This window comes from Pteropus medius, unplaced genomic scaffold (assembly GCF_902729225.1).
Source record: "Pteropus medius unplaced genomic scaffold, Ma_sr-lr_union100, whole genome shotgun sequence".
Lineage (NCBI taxonomy): Eukaryota > Metazoa > Chordata > Mammalia > Chiroptera > Pteropodidae > Pteropus > Pteropus medius.
Window position 1 is genome coordinate 244,200 of NW_024348530.1, and position 18,323 is coordinate 262,522.

The window sequence follows — 18,323 nt, forward strand, 5'->3', positions numbered from 1 at the left end:
AAAAAACTGGCCATTTCTTCTAAAAGAAAAAAAAGAAAACAAGCAATTCATCACATACTATTACAAAAGCCAAAAATATCATTATATGATATTTTTAAATGAGCCATAAAATATCATTATATAAAATAGAAGTCAATATAAAAAAATAAGATATTGTATGATTTTTTGGTGGGGAAGAATCTTAAAAAAACAATGTAAAGAAAATACTTTAATGAAATTATTGTTAAATTGAACTTCATCAGATACTCTAAACAAGTTTAAACAAAAAGCAGTGGTCTAGGTCTAATTATCTGAATTATTTACAATACACAAGACAAGATATTAATATCCAGAATATATAAAGAGCTCCTGAAATTAAATTAGAAAAGAATAAACTCTCCAACAGTAAAATGGGCAGAAAATATGAAAAGGTCACAAGATAGGAAATAAAAATGTCCAATAAACACATGAAAGAAGCAAAAAGAACAACAATGAGATACCACTTTTAAACTATCACATTGACAAATAATGAATTAGTTTGATGATATCATAAGATCTACCAATTCTAGAGTTGGAAAACATGGCGGATCTTTCCCCTTGAAACAAGAATAAGCTGAACATCGAAAACTGAACTAAAAACAACCAAACTGCACACCAGCACATCTGAGTGTGGGATCTGTGCATAAGAGCTACCACAGGTCAGAACACTGGGTGTTGGGTAGTGGACTGGGAGAAATAAAGAAGCTGCCTATCGCAGCCTCCGGAGCTCCCTGCAGGAGGAGGGGTAGGGGAAAAGGTGTGGCGGCGTCCCTGAACAGCCCTAACTGGAAGTGCTATGAGTTCCACATAGCCGGTGGCAGTGCCCAGTCATCAGGGAAGAAAGCGAAGAAGCGGGATGGGATCGCAGGGAAACAACAGTTGATTTTTACCGGCCCTGGTTACAAAACTGAGGCTGAGACACCTCCCCCAACTCTCAACCCAGAAGGCCCCTCCCCTGATACCCTCTACGACCAAACATCGCAGAGTCACAGGAGAATCTGAGCAAATGCTGCCAAGACCATCACTGACACTGACAGGGACTGAAACTGATGATAGCAAGACTGATTAAATATCTATAAGAAAATAAAAAAGCATTTTAAAGGCTTTATATAAAGCAGAGATCCAAGAGGCTTAGACGCCACCTACTAGAAACCAAAAGAAAAGTGCCTTCTTTGCAGCAGGATAAAGAGAAACCTTTATATAATAAATTTTCTTTCTGGAAAAACAGTAGAATACACTTCCATTAATGCCCAGGCAGAGAAAAAGTCCATTAAACACCATGAACAACCAATGTGTCAAGCCAGGTCAGAAAGAAAGAGAAAAATCTCCAGAAAATAAGCTTAAAGACATAGAAATATGCGACTTGAATGACAGAAAATTCAGGATGCTACTTCTGAAAACATTCAGTGAATTCCAAAACGAATCATATCAACGATTTCAGGAATTGAGAAAAAACACCTAGATGAGTAGAGCAAGGAGGTTGAAACTCCAAAAAAGAACCAAAGAGAACTTCTGGAGGTGAAGAACACATTGCAAGAGTTGAAAAATGAAATAGCAAGCTTGGGAAACAGAGTTGACCAAATGGAGGAAAGGATCAGTGATATCAAAAACAGAAATCAAGAAATAAATCAGAAGAAAGAAGAAAGAAACCTAAGAATGAAAAACAATGAAAGAGAAACTCAAGAACTAGCTAATACTATCAGGAGAGGAAACATTAGAATAATGGGAATTACTGAAGGAGAGGAAAAGGAGCAGGGACTAGAAAGTATTTTCAGTCAAATAGTGGATGAGAATTTCCCAAATCTAAGGAATGAGCTGGAGCTTGGAATTCAAGAAATCAATAGAACACTCAATTATCTCAACCCAAAAGGGACTTCGCCAAGACACATTGTATTAAAATTATCAAAAATCAATGACAAGGACAGAATTGTCAGGGCAGCCAGGAAGAAGAAGATGGTAATTTATAAAGGAAAACCCATTCGATTATCATTGGACTTCTCAGTGCAAACTTTACAAGCCAGAAAGGAATGGAATCAAACTATTAAGTGAAAGGAACTACCAGTCTAGAATAATGTATCAAGCTAATCTGTCCTTTAGATATGAAGGAGAAATTAAGACCTTTTCAACATACAAAATTGAGGGAATTCTCCACTACGAGACTTGCACTACAGGAAATACTGAAAAGGGTCAGAACACATAAAACAAAATGACAAAAAAAAATACGTAATTAGGAGTAAAGTGACTATCAGGCAAACAGAAGCAGAGGAGTGCAACCCTTACTAAGAACAGGGCATTATAAGCTTAAATAATAATAAGATAATTGCTATAGCAAGGTAGGAAGGAACGTTCAGTATACATGGGGACAATTGAGAACAATGACTGAAAAGGGAAGGATTCAAAGATCCACGTTTGCAAAAGGAAATCGAGATAAGGCACACACAGAAGAAAATGGATGACTGTGAGTGTGTGTATACAAAACTATCCTTTATATATTTGTAATGGTAACCGCACACCAAAGATTCAGAACTGAAGTATATAACAGAAAACAAGTAGAACCAGAGGGAAAACCCACAAAAGCCAAATGAAAAAGAAAACAGAAACACAAGGACGAAGAAGCAATGGAAACACCGAGCTACCAGAAAGCAAAAGAAAAAATGGCTATAAGAAGACCTCTAATTTAATAATCACCCTAAATGTAAATGGAATGATTTCACCAATAAAAAGGCATGGAGTTGCAGAATAGATTAAAAAACAAAACCCAACCATATGCTGCCTCCAGGAGACACATCTCATTTCCAAAGACAAATATAGACTCAAAGTGAAAGAGTGGAAAATGATATTTCAAGCAAATGGTATTTAGAAAAAAGCGTGAGCAGTGGTATTAATATCAGATGAAATAGACTTCAAAATTAAATAAAGTGAAGAATGATACTGAAGGATATTTCATAATGATAAAGGGAATCATACACCAAGAAGACATAACACATATTAATATCTATACTTCCAATCAGGCAGCCCCAAAATATGTAAAGTAATACTTAACAGAACTAAAGGGAGAAACAGACCAAAATACTATACTAGTAGGGGACCTAAATACCCCACTGTTGGTTATGGAAAGATCATCCAAACAGAAAATCAGTAAGAAAATAACATCCTTAAATGATACATTAGACCAACTGGACATAACTGACATATACAGAGCCTTCCATCCCAAAACAGCTGTTTATACATTCTTCTCTAGGGCATATGGAACATTCTCAAGAATCGACCACATACTGGGACAGAGAGATAGCCTCAACAAATATAAGAGGGTTGAAATCATATCAAGCCTATATTCTGATCATAATGTTTTGAAACTAGAGATCAACTGCAAAAAGAAAAAAAAGAAAAAAGAAAAAAGAAAAGAGGAAAAAATTGGGAAGAACCACAAATATATGGAGATTAAACAACATGCTACTGAAAAATAACTGGGTTACGGAAGAAATAAAAAAGAAACATTAAGAGATACATAAAAAAGAATGATAATGATTCTATAACATATCAACATATCTTTTGGGACACGGTGAAAGCGGTCATAAGAGGAAAGTTCATATCATTACCTTTCTACCTCCAAAAACAAGAACGAGCCCAAATAAACAACTTGACATTTCATCTTTAAAAAAAAATAGAAAAGAAAGAACAAATGAAGCCTAAAGTCAGCAGAAGGAAATAAATAATTAAAATTAGAGCAGAAATTAATGAAATTGGAAAACAAATCAATAGAAAAAATAAATGTAACAAAGAACTGGTTCTTTGAGAATGTTAATAAAATTAGCAAACCCTTGGCTAACTCACTAAAGAAAAAACTAAAGGACACAAATAAAATCAGTGATGAAAGAGGGGAAATTATGTCTATCTCAGAAATACAAACAATCATACAAGAATACTATGAAAAAAGTGTATATCATCAAATTTAATAACCTAGAAGAAATGGACTAGTACTTAGAAAAACACAATCTTCTTAGACTGAATCAAGAAGAACTGGAAAATCTAAATAGACCGATCAGCAGTATGGAAATTGAAACAATCATCAGAAACTTACCAAAAAGTCAAAATCCAGGACCAGAAGGCTTCACCAGTGAATTCTACTAAGCATTCAAAGAAAATTTAATACCTAGTCTCCTCAAAATCTTCCAAAAAAATCGAAGAGGAGGGAATACTTCCCAATTCATTGTATGAGGACAATATTACTGTGATACCAAAGCCTGGTAAAGGTAACACACAAAAAGGAAAACTACAGACCTATATACCTATATCTCTCATGAACACAGATGCAAAAACCCTAAATAAGATACTAGCGAACTGAATACAGTAACATATTTAAAAAAATTGTACACCGTGATCAAGTGGGCTTCATCCCATGGGCACAGGTATGGTTCAACATAAGCAAATCGACTAATGTGATACACCACGTAAACAAATTAAAAATTAGAATCATATGATCATATCAATAGATGCAGAAAAAGCCTTTGACAAGATATAGTATCAATTTATGATGAAAACACTTAACAAAATTGGTATAGAAAGAAAGTACCTTAACATAATAAAGGCCATATGTTACAAACTCTCAGTCAACATTATACTGAATGTTGAAAAACTAAAAACCTTTCCTCTAAGATAAGGAACAAGGCAAGGCTGTCCACTATTTCCACTGTTATTCAATATAACATTGGCTCTCCTAGAAAGTGCACTCAGGCAAGAGAAAGATATAAATGGCATCAAAATAGGCAACGAAGATGTCAAACTGTCACTATTTTTGGATGACATGATTCTCTATATAGAAAATTCTAAAGACTCCACAGAACACTACTAGAAACAAGAAGCAAATACAGTAAAGTCTCTGAATACAAAATCAATGTTCAAAAATTCATAGTGTTCCTATACTCTAATAATGAAGTGCCAGTAAAAGAAGCAGAAAAAATAATTCCTTTTGCCTGAACCAAAAATGATAAAATACCTAGGAATAAATTTAACAAAAAAATGTAAAGGATCTATATGATTAAAACTATAAGACCCGATTAAAAGAAATCGAAGAATATACAAAGAAATGGAAAGATATTCCATGTTCTTGGATTCGAAGAATCAACATAGTGAAAATGACCATATTACCTAAAGCATTATAGAGATTTAATGTAATCCCCATCAAAATCCCATTTGCATTTTTTAAGGAAATAGAACAAAAAAACATCAGATTTGTATGGAAGCACAAAAGACTCTGAATCATCAAAGCCATCCTGAGAAAAAGAATGATACTGGAGGCATCACTCTGCCCAACTTAAAATTACACTACAAATTGACAGTAATCAAAACAGTATGGTCTTGGCAGAAAAACAGACACAGAGACCAGTGGAACAAAATCGAGAGTCCAGAAGGCAACCCATATTTATATGGGAAATAATTTACAACAACAACAACAAAAACAAAACATACAGTGGAGAAAGGAAAGCCTCTTCAATAAATGGTGCTGGGAAAACTGGAAAGCCACCTGCAAAAGAATGAAACTAGAATGTTGTCTATCACTACACACCAAAATTAACCCTAAATGGATTAAGGACCTGATTATAAGACGTGAAATAATAAAAAGTATAGAAGAAAACATAGGAATTAAACTTAAGGACCTTGGACTTAAAGAGGATTTTATAAATTTGACCTCAAAGATAAGAGAAGTAAAAGCTAAAATAAATGAATGGGACTACGTCAAACTACTAAGCTTCTGCTCAGCAAAAGAAACCATCAACAAGGTAAAGAGACAACCATCTGAATGGGAAAATATATTTGCAAGCAATGCCTCCGATAAGGGCCTAATTACCAAAATATACAAAGAACTCATATAACTCAATAACAACAAAAAATAAATGATCCAATCAAAAAATGGGCAGAGGTTCCTCAACAGAGACTTCTCTGTAGAGGAAATACAAATGGCCAACAAATATTTGAAAAGATGCTCAACATCGCGAGCTATTAGGGAAATACAAATTAAAACCACAATGAGCTATCATCTCACGCCTGTTAGAATAACTATAATGAACAGGACAAGTAATAACAAATGTTGGAGACGATATGGAGAAATAGGAACCCTCACACACTAATGGTGGGACTGCAAATTGGTACAGCCACTATGCAAAACGGTATGGAAGTTCCTCAGAAAGCTAAGAATTGATCTACCATATGATCCAGTAATCTCTCTACTGGGTATTTACCCCAAAGACTTGAAAACTCATATCCATAAAGATATTTGCACAGTTATGTTCATAGCAGCACTATTCACAGTGGCCAGGGCATGGACGCAACTGAAGTGTCCTATGATAGATGATTGGCTAAAGAAGCTGTGCTACATGTATAGAATGGAATATTACTCAGCATAAGAAGAGATGAAATACTGCCATTTACAACAACATGGATGGACCTTGAAATAATCATATTAAGTGAAATAAGCCAGACAGAACAAGTTGAAAATCACATGATATCACTTATATGTGGTATATAAACCTAAAAGCAACAAATGAACAGGACATACAAATAGAGACTCATGGAATTGGACTATAGACTAATAATTACCATAGGGTAGGGAATGGGAGAGGAAGGGGGTAGGTACTGTTCATATATAGGAGGGTAGTGGGATCATGAAGCGCATAAAGGGGATCAAATATATGGTAGCTGAAGGAAACGGGACTTTGGGCGGTAAACACACAATAGAATATACAGATGCCTAATTATAATGTACACCTGAAAATTATATAATTGTATTAATTAATGTTACCTCAATAAATTAAATAAAAATTATTTAATAAAAATTAAATAAATTTAAAAAATGAAGCACAAATAAACATGATCTACCACTTCTACTTCTCAGTATCTAAATTAGGATAACCTATGTGAGAGTATAAGAATGTTCACTGTAGTGCTGTTTGTAATAATGATTGATTGGGAACCTTAAATAAATGTTAATAGGGAGACTAAATGAGCAAACTGCAGTATATTTATATTATGGAACAATATGCAGTATTTTACAAGGATGAGGTACTGATAAGATAGTGTTGAATGAAGCAAAAGCAAATATATTTGTACAGGAGAATGTCAATTTCATAAAAAAATAAGAAACAAAAATACTATATATTTTCTATTGTTACATACATATGTATGTAAGTGCTTAGAAGTACTTCTGGTTTTAGGGGATGCTAACCTTTACCTATACTTACATGCTGCTTTTACAATTAGAAATTAAAAACAAAGTAGAAAATATGTTAGGTTTCTTTGTATTTAAACATTATTCACTTTGAGTTGTTGCTTTTTGCAAAACAAAAGGTTGTTTCCTCAATTTTACAGTTTATAATAGACTATTCAAGTCAGAGACTATACCAAAGACATGACTCTATGCCCATTATCTCATTTAGCTTCCCGAACAACCAAGGCCAGTATTAGGGAGAGGTGAGTGAGGTCTAGTCATCCAAGTACAGAACTGGATTTTGCCTTTATTTAAAAGTTGATATTTTGTTCATTATGAATTTTTGCATTAATTTTGATTTTAAAAGATTGTATTAAATATTATATACCTCAATTACTTAGCTTTTTGGTGTCCCCTAAATTTTGCATCCAAGTTGAGTGTCTCACTCATCTCTCCACAGAGCAAACCCTGTGTAACAGTACTGTGAGTCTGATATTATTACATCTATTTTACAGGTGAGGAAGTTGGTCCAAGGCCACAGAGCTCGTAAGCTAGTAAATAATGGAACCAGGATTCAAACTCAGGCCCATTAGACTCAATATCCATGTTCACCAACTCAGTTTTGGGAGAATTTTATTTTGTTCATTAGTTCAATGGCCCAATGCTAACTCCCAATAATAATGTGCTTTATATATCTGTCATGAAGCTGTGCTTTACACCTTACTTGACAATTTAGTATTAGCCTTGGCACACAATTCATGGGAGCACGTATACTTTTCATTGATCACCATTTGTCAGAGAGATATGGAAAAATATGTCTTGTTGGAAATAGAATATTAATTATTTAGTACTTAGGTGGTTTGATCCATACTCTTCAAGAGAAGAATCAAAGTTGTGTAGACTTGAAAGCAGATTTATTGGTTCTACTTTATTTTGATAAAGAGATACTTGAAAGGTAAATCATTGAATGCTCATTATAAATTTTCATATCTGTTTTGGGAAACAATCAAGGAGTATGTATTTATTGAATACTCACTTAATTCTTCTCTCAGTGGTTCTCGACCATGAGCAGTAGAGTCCCCACAGGGAAATTTGGAAATATGTAAGGATGTGTTTTGGTTGTAAAAATGACAAATTGAAAAGGCTTATTTGACATAATCTTTAAAAAAAAGAGAGATTGTATCTCTGGTGATGGCAAAGGAGAAGGGATTGGGGGAGTCAGAAAATACTTCAAAGAGGAGATTTTATTGCAGTTAAGTCTTTGACATATTTGGATATGGGGAGAAAGGCATTATAGGCAGAAGAAAGAATTAAGTGATTAAAAAAACTCACATGTATTGACTACTCACCATGTATCAGGCACTGTTCTAAGTATTTTATAAGTTTTAACTCACTTATTCTTCATAGCGATTCTATGAGATTGGGTTGTGATTACAGAGGACTCTGTCAGGCTAAGAGATTTAGGTCATGCCATTTACTATATTTCTGTATTGGATAGTCTCAATAATGTACTCATTGGAATAATTACATCAGAATCAAAGATTCAGAGAAATCCCAGTGGTAAAATGCCTTTTTAATATCATTTAACCCAGATGCTCACAAATTTATTTGGTGGAAAAATATTTTTATCAATAAACTTTTATCTACATCAGCGTTCCAACTGAACACATCCTGAGAAATTTGTAGATAATGGGGAATTAAGCTGGTTCAAGGGGAAATGGAGAGGAAAATATAAATCTGAAACATAATTTGCAGTTTTTAGTAATGAAAAACTGTGCTATTGTTATGGTAATATAATGACAAAGAAGTAACATGATGAGATTGAGATTTGTTAAACTAATTGTACCTAATTAATCTATCTCAGCATGATTTTTTTCTTGACAGTCATTTTATATTTCATCTATAGATATAAATTTAAACAAATAGTTCATATCATATTTTAAAAGAATAAGACAGAGCTTGTCCTATCAGATGGTAAAATGAACTGTCAAGGTAAAATAAACAAAATAGTGTAGTATTAATAAGAAAAGTATCAGTAGATCAGAATAGATTACCCAGAGACCTACCAAAGCATATTCAAGAATTGATTTATGTTAAAGGTGATAAATCAGTAAGATACAGTCATAAAAGTCATTTTATTAATGGTTACGGGATTATGTCATTTAAATATATAGAACTAAAAAGTTAGAGTCTAACACTATACTTTATACTGAAATAAATTCCGAGTGGGTTGAAAATGCTAAGGGAAGATAGGAACACACAGAAAAATAGAAAAAATATAGGTGAATATTTATCAAATTATAGTAAAAGGTGTAACTTTATGAGCATAAAATCAATGGGAAACAAAAAAAGAAAGGTTTAATATATTTCACACTCATTAAAATAATCAACTGTAAAAGAAATCCCATTCTGTGATTAGACAAAGTAAATTGTTCACGAGCTCACATTTTACAAAAATATTGATCATGTGCCAGTCCATAAAGCAAGTCTTAATAAATTTGGAAGAATACGTACCATTCACAAATAATATTCTCTATTCACAATACAATTTAGATGTTAATAATAAAAAATAAAATAAATTAAAATATACAAATAAAGAATAACTAACAAAAAGAATAAACAGTAATAACACCTCATATATGTGCAAGTTAAAAAAAATATTTTCACTGTCAGAGGTGAAATCATAATGGAATTTAAAAATTACTTAAAACTTGGTGATAATGAAACAGCATATCCAAATATGTGTAATGCAGTGAAAGACATGTTCCAAGACAAATTCATAGTCTTAAATGGTTATACTACAAAAAAAATAGACAGAAAATTAATAAGGCACATGTCCAATTAAAAAATAAATAGAAAAGGAATGACAAAATAAACTCAAATAGAAGAAAGAAGGATAATAGTAATTATAATAGAATGAAGTAATAATAGTAGAAAGATAGTAAAGATAATAGATCAAGTAAATAGAAAAGAAACAAATAAAAAGAGTTGACAAAAGCACAAGTTGGCTTATTGAACAGTCAAACTAACTATATAGAGTTTTGGAAAGATTAAGCAAGAAAAATAGAAAGGGCACAAATAAATATAAATATATATATACACATATATATTATAAATAAGAAAAGAGATCCAGTTACAGATAAAGTAAGCATTAAAACATATAAATTCGCTTTTTTTTCTGGCTTTTGGCTTGGAGGAGGCAAAGTTGCAACTTTCTTCGGTCATGCCGAATCTGGGTTTATCTGACACCAGCCGTCTCCATCATGCAGCCAAAGTTTCACTCCAATAAAAACTAAGTCATATAACTGAGGTGCACTGGTGGGGAAATCCGTTCCATATCTGCCCTGACCCCCAAGATCGACCCCCTTGGTCTGTGTCTAAAGTGTTGGTGATGACATCGCCAAAACAACCTGTGATTGGAAAGGTCTGAGTATTACAGTGAAACTGCCCATTTAGAACAGACAGACCCAGATTGAGCTAGTACCCTGCCTCTGCCCTGATCATCAAAGCCTTCAAAGAAACGCCAAGAAGCAGAAAGAAGCAAAGAAAACAAAAACATTAAGCACAGTGGAAATATCACTTTTGATGAGATTGTCAACTTGCCCAACAGATGCAGCACTGATCTTTAGCTAGAGATCTCTCTGGAACCATTAAAAGGATCCTGGAGACTGCCCAGTTTGTGGGCTTCAGTGTTGGTGGCCATCACCCTTATGACATCATAGATGATAAAAACAGTGGTGCAGTGGAACATCCAGCTAGTTAAGATTACAGAGGAAAATATTTCAATTAAAGATCATTTGACAACCAAAAAAATAAATATTAAAAATTATCAACAAGCTTAAGTCAGTACATTTGAAAACAAATAAAATGGGGAAAATGTATAGAAAAATATACTTTCACAAAATTAATACAGGAGGAAATACAGGACTACCACTGTTGTCCAAGATAAAGTAACAAGGCAAGATTTAACCTACCTTAGATAAAGAGATGTCTGGACAAAATATATGAATTGATAGTTTTTAGACATTAGACAAGAAACAGACTTGGGCAGTGATCTCTGTGAGAAGGAATAAAATAAGATGAGCTTTGTGACTGTACCAACTTTCCGTTTGGAGAGTTAACAGCCTGCAACACAGGGAAAGGAAAACCCAACAGAGGCCAGTAGTATCTTTGAGTTAAGGAGACAGAATTTGGAGTTTGAGAAGATCAGGACATCTATAATTTGTGGTTTAAATACTAGAGAGGATAGAGCTGCGCACATAGAGAAAGAGAACTCTGAAAGTTTTTAGAGGGGTACTCTCAAGTCTGTGGCTGAGCACAGGCTTGTGAAATGCACAGGAGTAAATTTCTGAAGCCAAGAAAGTAACCCACCACAGGAATAATGTAGGCAGAAAAATCCTCTCCGCATAAACCAGGCTGGCTTATGTTCCCACAAGCCAGAGTGGAAAGATCTTCTCATATATTAGATAGAGTCCCCAGAAGGTTATTGCCTATGTCTTGGGGACAAATTAGCCTTATACTAAAGGCTTCTCTGGACCTAACCTAAAACAAGAACAATTCTCAAAAGGATAAAACTGATTTCAAGTAACAACTGCCCCCTGGAACAAAATCCAACAATCTTTAAAAGAAAACAAGTAACTCTAGCACTTAATAACATAAAATTCACCATCAACAGCAGTAAAAAAAATGTAGGAAATATATGGCCATAACCACAAGGAAAAAAAAATTAGTGGTAGAAACATATCAAAACATTGGATGAGCTAAAAAGAACTATGCTAAATGAAAAGTGTGAGGCACAAAGTACTATAAACTTTATACCCTCATTTTTATGAAATTCTAGAAAAGGCAAAACTGTAATGCTATAAAACAGATAATTGGTTGCCTGAGGCTAGATGGGAGAATTGACTGTAAATTGACTGTAAATAGTAACAGAAATTTTGAGGGGTGATGGAAATATTGTACATCTTGATTGTTGTGATGGTTACACAACTTACCATTACCAAAATTCTTTAAACTGTATATCTAAAATTGGTTGATTTTATTATATGTAAATTATTCCTCATGGAAACTGGGATAAAATTTGCTACAAATATGGTAAATAAATGGTCTATATCCCTGATATATACATAAATAGTATAAATCAATGACAAAAAATTAAAAGCCAAGTGAAAATTGTTAAAGTACGTGAATAAATAACTCAAGAAAAATACAAATAGCCTATAAGTCTAAATATTAACTCAAATAAAAGTAATGCAACCATTAGTAATTGACATGCTATATTCCTACCTAAAATATTCATGCATGGTGTTGTGTTCTAGACCTTAGAGGGTGTGGCAAGATGGAGACACATATATATTTCCAGTATGGTTGTAAATTTATGCAATCTTTCTGGAAACCATTTTAACTCTATTATCAAGAGCTTCAAAGATATGTATTCTTTTTAGTATAATAATCTCCATGTCTAGGATCTTATATCAAGGAAATAAGCTGAGATATAGTTTAAAAAGTATTTACAATAATATACATTACGTTAGTAAAAAACGTAGAAACAACCTACATATCCTGGAAGAGTGGAGTGATTAAATAAATTATCGTATAACCATGTGGTAAAAAAATCATAAAACATAATCCAGTTTGCTTGTGAAGAATGTTCCTAATAAAATATTAAATAAAAAGTGATAAGAAATTAAATATAGCTTGATCTAAAGTTTATAATCTCTATATATTTATAATTATCTATGAAAACTGGCCAGAAATACACTAAAATATTAACAGCCATTATCTTTGAATGGTAGGATTGTAGGTGATTATTTTCTTCATTATCATTCCTATACTTTCACATTTTTCAGTAATGAATATTTGTAATTTTATAATCAGCAAATAAATAGTTGTCAACATTATTTTTAAGGTACAGAAACAAATTAAAATTTTAATGTTACTTTTTAGTGGTGGAAAGAGAAATTTCATGAACAGGGCAGTATACTAAAGCCCAGATTAATTTGGTGCAGTCAATCCCTTTTGTAGTTCATCTGATATATCCCAGATTCTAGGGCAAGCCCTTGCCCCTAGGTTCTCTATCCTCTGCCAGCTGGTATGTCTTCAGGGACTTTCAACTTCTTTAGACATTAGTCTGAACAAAAACTAAGTTGAGTCCACAGAAGGAAAAAAAAATCTCAAAATGTGTTTCTAAACAAATTGTAAATGATTTAGGATTATCTCTCTCCCCCGCCTTCTCCCTTTTAAATTATGTTACCCTTCTCTCTCCTACTTAGCAGCATGAAAATTTAAGATATTTTCTGAATTTAATTTGAAATTTCCATAAAATACTTTAAGTTGAACAAAATTGGCCTCATGAACCCTAGCAGAATTCATTCTAAATCAATCAAAAAGTCTGCCAAAGCCTCTCCTTTTAAAAGTTATCCTAGGGATACTTCACTGCTTCATTCACTGATCAGCCTTTCCTGGAAGAGCCTCAAAGTTTTGGTTTGGTAATTTTTTGGATTGATGAATTGTTTGCTTGTCCTGTCTTGTAATCTTTAGGTACTTATATTATGAAATCTGTCTGATGCTGGCTCTTCTCTTTCAGAATTCTTGCTATTCTGCTATCGTTGTCAAAGGTCCTGCATTAGCAGAATCCCCAGCTGTCCCTAGAGTGGGTGATTCAAATTGATTGCCTTAGGCACTCTGTAAGGGAAAATGGGGGATACATATCATTGACAACTGTATAGTTATTCAGCTGGTAGACACAAGAGAAATAGCCTTTGCTAGAATATGTCAAAAAATATATGAGATTCATTTAACATTAGTTCTTAGCCTTCCATTTCTTGCCAGCATCAAGGCATAAACATCGCCTAGGAATATTTTTCTCCAAGTCTATATCTCTCTATATAACTGAACCTGCCTATTTAAAAGATCTCCATTTTGGCTTATTTTAGCCTATCACTGGATAGAAATATGAGACTTGGGGCAGGAAAGAACATAGGATGATTTGCTATCCATGCTTCATCGAATAGCGTTAAAAACAGCATAGATTTATCCACCAACACATATGTATTGAGTGGAGTGTAATGAAAGTTTTATCTGAACAATTAACTTGCAGTAAATAAGTAGTAAAAGCAGTCTGTGTTACAATAGTTGAGATAGAGAGAGAGAGAGAGAGCGCGAGCGTGTGCAAAGGAGCAACATGCACCCTATTCTTCAGTGTGCATGCTAAGGCAAAAGAATAAGACCTGAGCTTTAAGGATTATCTTGGTCTCTTACCTATCAATATCTACCAACAATACAACTATTCCAAATTATTTATCTTGGGCTTAGGAAAGGTGTTCAATATTTTTATTTGCAGCATTTTTACCAACCTATTAATGTTCTGAGGCAATATGGATGGACTAATGGGTAATAACATAGATTGGTGCTAGATAGAATCAACATTGAGCATTGGCTTTCACATCTTCATACTTATGTGATCTTGAACAATTAATGTTCCTCTTTGAGTCTTAGTTCCTTATCTGTTATGTGGAATATTATATCTATTATATAAATTTATTGTGAAGAATAAGTGTGGTAATTAAAACAACTAGTTTAGTATCTGGTTCATAGTAAAGTCTCAATGCTTATTAGTAATAGTAGTAAAAATAGTAGAAGTAACCATAGCAAATATGTTGTTATTATTATTTATACTCAGCCTGCTATTTCAGTGATTATTAAATACAAATTACTGGATGCCATAATGGAGGACAGTTTGGTAATATTTCTCTGGAGAAGTAAAAAAAAAAATGCATGTGTTTAGTTCTCTTTTTCGTTTATGTTTAAGATATTTTTAAAAGTTTTAGCCATGGTTGCATTTAAACCTTTGTCTTTCTTATGTGAATTTATTTTAAGTGTTGAAAAAGCACTATAGGATTTGCATTTTTTTTTTGCCTGAAAGTGAAACTAAAATCATTAATATGACAAGTCAGGCATGAAAAGTTGGAGGAAAATAAAATTAGTCTGTTGTAACACTGATATTCCCAAATGCCAAGTGTAAATGTAACCAGTCAGTAGGAGATTTTTTCCAGTGGAAAGTTCATCTATAAGACTTGCAAGTGAAAGTCAGGCAGTTGGCATATAATGGGAATATATCTCTAACATTATTCCTGAGGGGAGATGACTGGATACTACAGTAGCTGAAGTTTCTATCCAGTGGAATATAATTACTGAAGAAGAAGAAAGCTGCAACATAAAATGTATCTCAATTACAACACAGTCCCATAACATGGACCTTGAGGGCAACACAGACCAATTTTATTTGTTTATTCAGCAAATATTTATTGATCAAACAGCTCTAGAAAGCCATTAAAGCAAGGTCCATTATATAGACTTTGGAAATCACTGGTAGATTTTTGGTGTCTTCTGTTAACCCTTGTGATAGTATGAATTTGCCTCATAAGTATTAAGACTAGAGTTTGGCTTCTATTCTCTTTGTAATTATTAGTGTTATATTTTCAAAGGGCCAACAGCTTTGAAAGCACCTCACACTACACTGAGCTCCAGTAACACTTGCGTCATGGTTTTCTTGGCTTTTCTGTCTCCTTAACTTTGGTATTTAGAATTCTGGAGGGTTAAACTAAAAAGTAAATATTTCAATTCCAGTGAGGCAGACTGTATAACTTCAGAAAAGGTATTAGTCACTGAGATTTAAAATGATTTAAAGCATAATTAAAGGCACTTGCAGGAAAAATGATGAGTATAAATATTAAAATATGAAACTAAGCTTAGAAGGCATGCTCTATACGATCCCTATGTTTGACATATCATTTAACCTTGAACATAGTATGTGACTCTTTCTTCAAAAAATAGATTGTTTCAGGACTTATTCCCAGTGAGAGACAATCATATATAAGCATGTTCATGGAAGCTGGTCAAAAGCACTTACAGCCTTTCTGCTGTTACAGATGATTATAAAGTAAGCTTTGTACAAAGAAAGTGAAAATGTTCCTACAAATAGAAACATCTTGAACTCTTCAAGGCTCATATAACTTCAGAGCAATGGAAACCACACTTTTGACTATGTCCTAGGTCCTACCACAGAATGGAAAAAAGATGAGGTATGGCGGTGTGGAGTATAGGAGTGTGGTCAGTAGAGGGGTAACTATTATATTCTGGCATTTTAAATTTCTTCAGTATAGGGTTATATTGGTGGTGGGAGGGTGGGTACATGCCTTCTCATGGATCAGTGTAGTTTGGAAAATATGCCTTCAATTTTGGCTGAAGAGTGATATATTTAACATTTTTTTTAAAAATCAGTCTCGATCACAGTAATATGTACCTAGTGCCTACTCTGTGAGAGGAAAAGAAAAGCAGAAGACATAGGCTATCTTTGATATAACTACAACATAGTTGAGGTGACAAAATATAAACAGATTGTAGTGTCATGTATCATTGTGTTAGTGCCATCAGCACTTAGCATGAGGGCAATGACATGACTTGATAGGTATTGGGAAAAATATTTTCTGACTCAACCTTTTACAAATTGCTCCATCAAGCAATATTCAATAGGAATATCAGAGTAAATTTTAGGTTTTTTTTTTTTTTGCAATTATTCCTAGAAGTAACTTCCCACTAATGTCACACAGGCCCAACTAAAAAAAGATGGTGAGGTTTTTCATTCTTCAGCTCCATTATCAATAAAATGCTCTGCCTGTAGTAGGCACTTGAAATTTTGTTGAAAAAATAAATTTTTGGCAGTTGCCTTCTCTAAAAGAATTAGTCATATAACTGGTTTACATTACTCATGCTAATACTCTCTTGTCATCTACTACTCTGGGACATTTCTGTAGTTTTCTCCATTAAGTCTATCTAACACTGACAAGGTAGTAAGGGCATGTAGGCGTTGCCCATAAGTGTTCTATCACAACTATGTCTCAGCATCCTAACAGAATATAAATTCCTCAAAGGAAGTGACTGGGCTAAGGCTTCTGAATATCTTCAAGGTGACTTCTGTTGGAATCTGTGTGTAGAACATGAACACATTGTATACTGCTGACCTACTGACCTATTGAAAGTTTGGCATTTATATTCAGAAGGCTTAGTAATGCTAGACTGATTCCTCATCTACTTCTGTATCTTCAATTCTAAATCTGTGCCAATGAATGATTTTGTTATGTCTATAAGAGTTAAGAAATGTTTTAATAAATTGTACCTATTAGCATGTTTTATAGAATGCTTATTTTTCCCACTGTACAACCAGCAATGTAAACTGCTATAGTCTTATAAAATTGTACCATCTGCCACAGAGAAGAAAGAACTCAGGTTTTTCTCAAATATACTTAACATTACTATTTTATTTCTCTAAGCACAGCATTAACATAGAGCTGATTGAGCATTCAAGTGCCATTATAGACAGCAAAGAGACCATGCAACACCTCACATACCCATTTGCTATCTAGACTCCCTCTGGACTTTGCATTGACTCCTGCCTGATGAACAAATAAATTAAAACATATTCCTCTTAGTTGATCCTACTAAAGAAAGACAGCTTTGAGAAAGCAAGTGTCATTGAATTATGAACCATATGCATAGACATTTGATTATAATCCAAAGTATAAATATTAACTCTTTTTGGATTAGCCTGCATGACAGTGACATGAGAGACTAGAAGATGGAACTGTCATGTACAGACCTTGTTTGGCTTGGTTGCCTGCAGCTCCAGTAGGTCTTTCCTGTATCTTCTCCCTCTTTTATGTAGACTGCTTAACCTCAGGATAATAAAATCACTCAAGTCTTTCTCATACTCAAGAAACACTCCCTTGATTGAAGAATCTATGTAGCTATTTATTGACTTCTTCAGACTTTTACAAAAAATTACTTGAAAGATTAGCTTATATTCACTGTTTCATTTTCTTTCCTTCCTTCTCAGTCACTGCTTTTGCAAAGGTAACCAGTGACCTCCATACTTATAAACACAATGAATAATCTCCTGCCATAATATTATTTCATTATTTGATCTCTGTTAAGTATGTGACATTCCCTCTTAAAATTTCATTTTCTCTTAGCTTTCATGATATTCTTTTTTTTTTTTCCATCCTTACCCGTTGGCAGCTTCTTTCCAATGTCTTTCATAGTC

The 18,323-nt window shown here is 33.5% G+C and overlaps 1 protein-coding gene and 1 pseudogene across 1 annotated transcript in view; one reads left to right on the forward strand and one right to left on the reverse strand.

Annotated features, from left to right (window-relative positions):
* The window catches only part of IL1RAPL2 (interleukin 1 receptor accessory protein like 2), a 615,492-nt gene that overhangs the window by 163,952 nt on the left and 433,217 nt on the right, over nucleotides 1-18,323 (reverse strand). The gene's annotated exons all lie outside the window — the stretch shown is intronic.
* LOC120616429 (60S ribosomal protein L12-like) lies at nucleotides 10,486-10,985 on the forward strand (annotated as a pseudogene).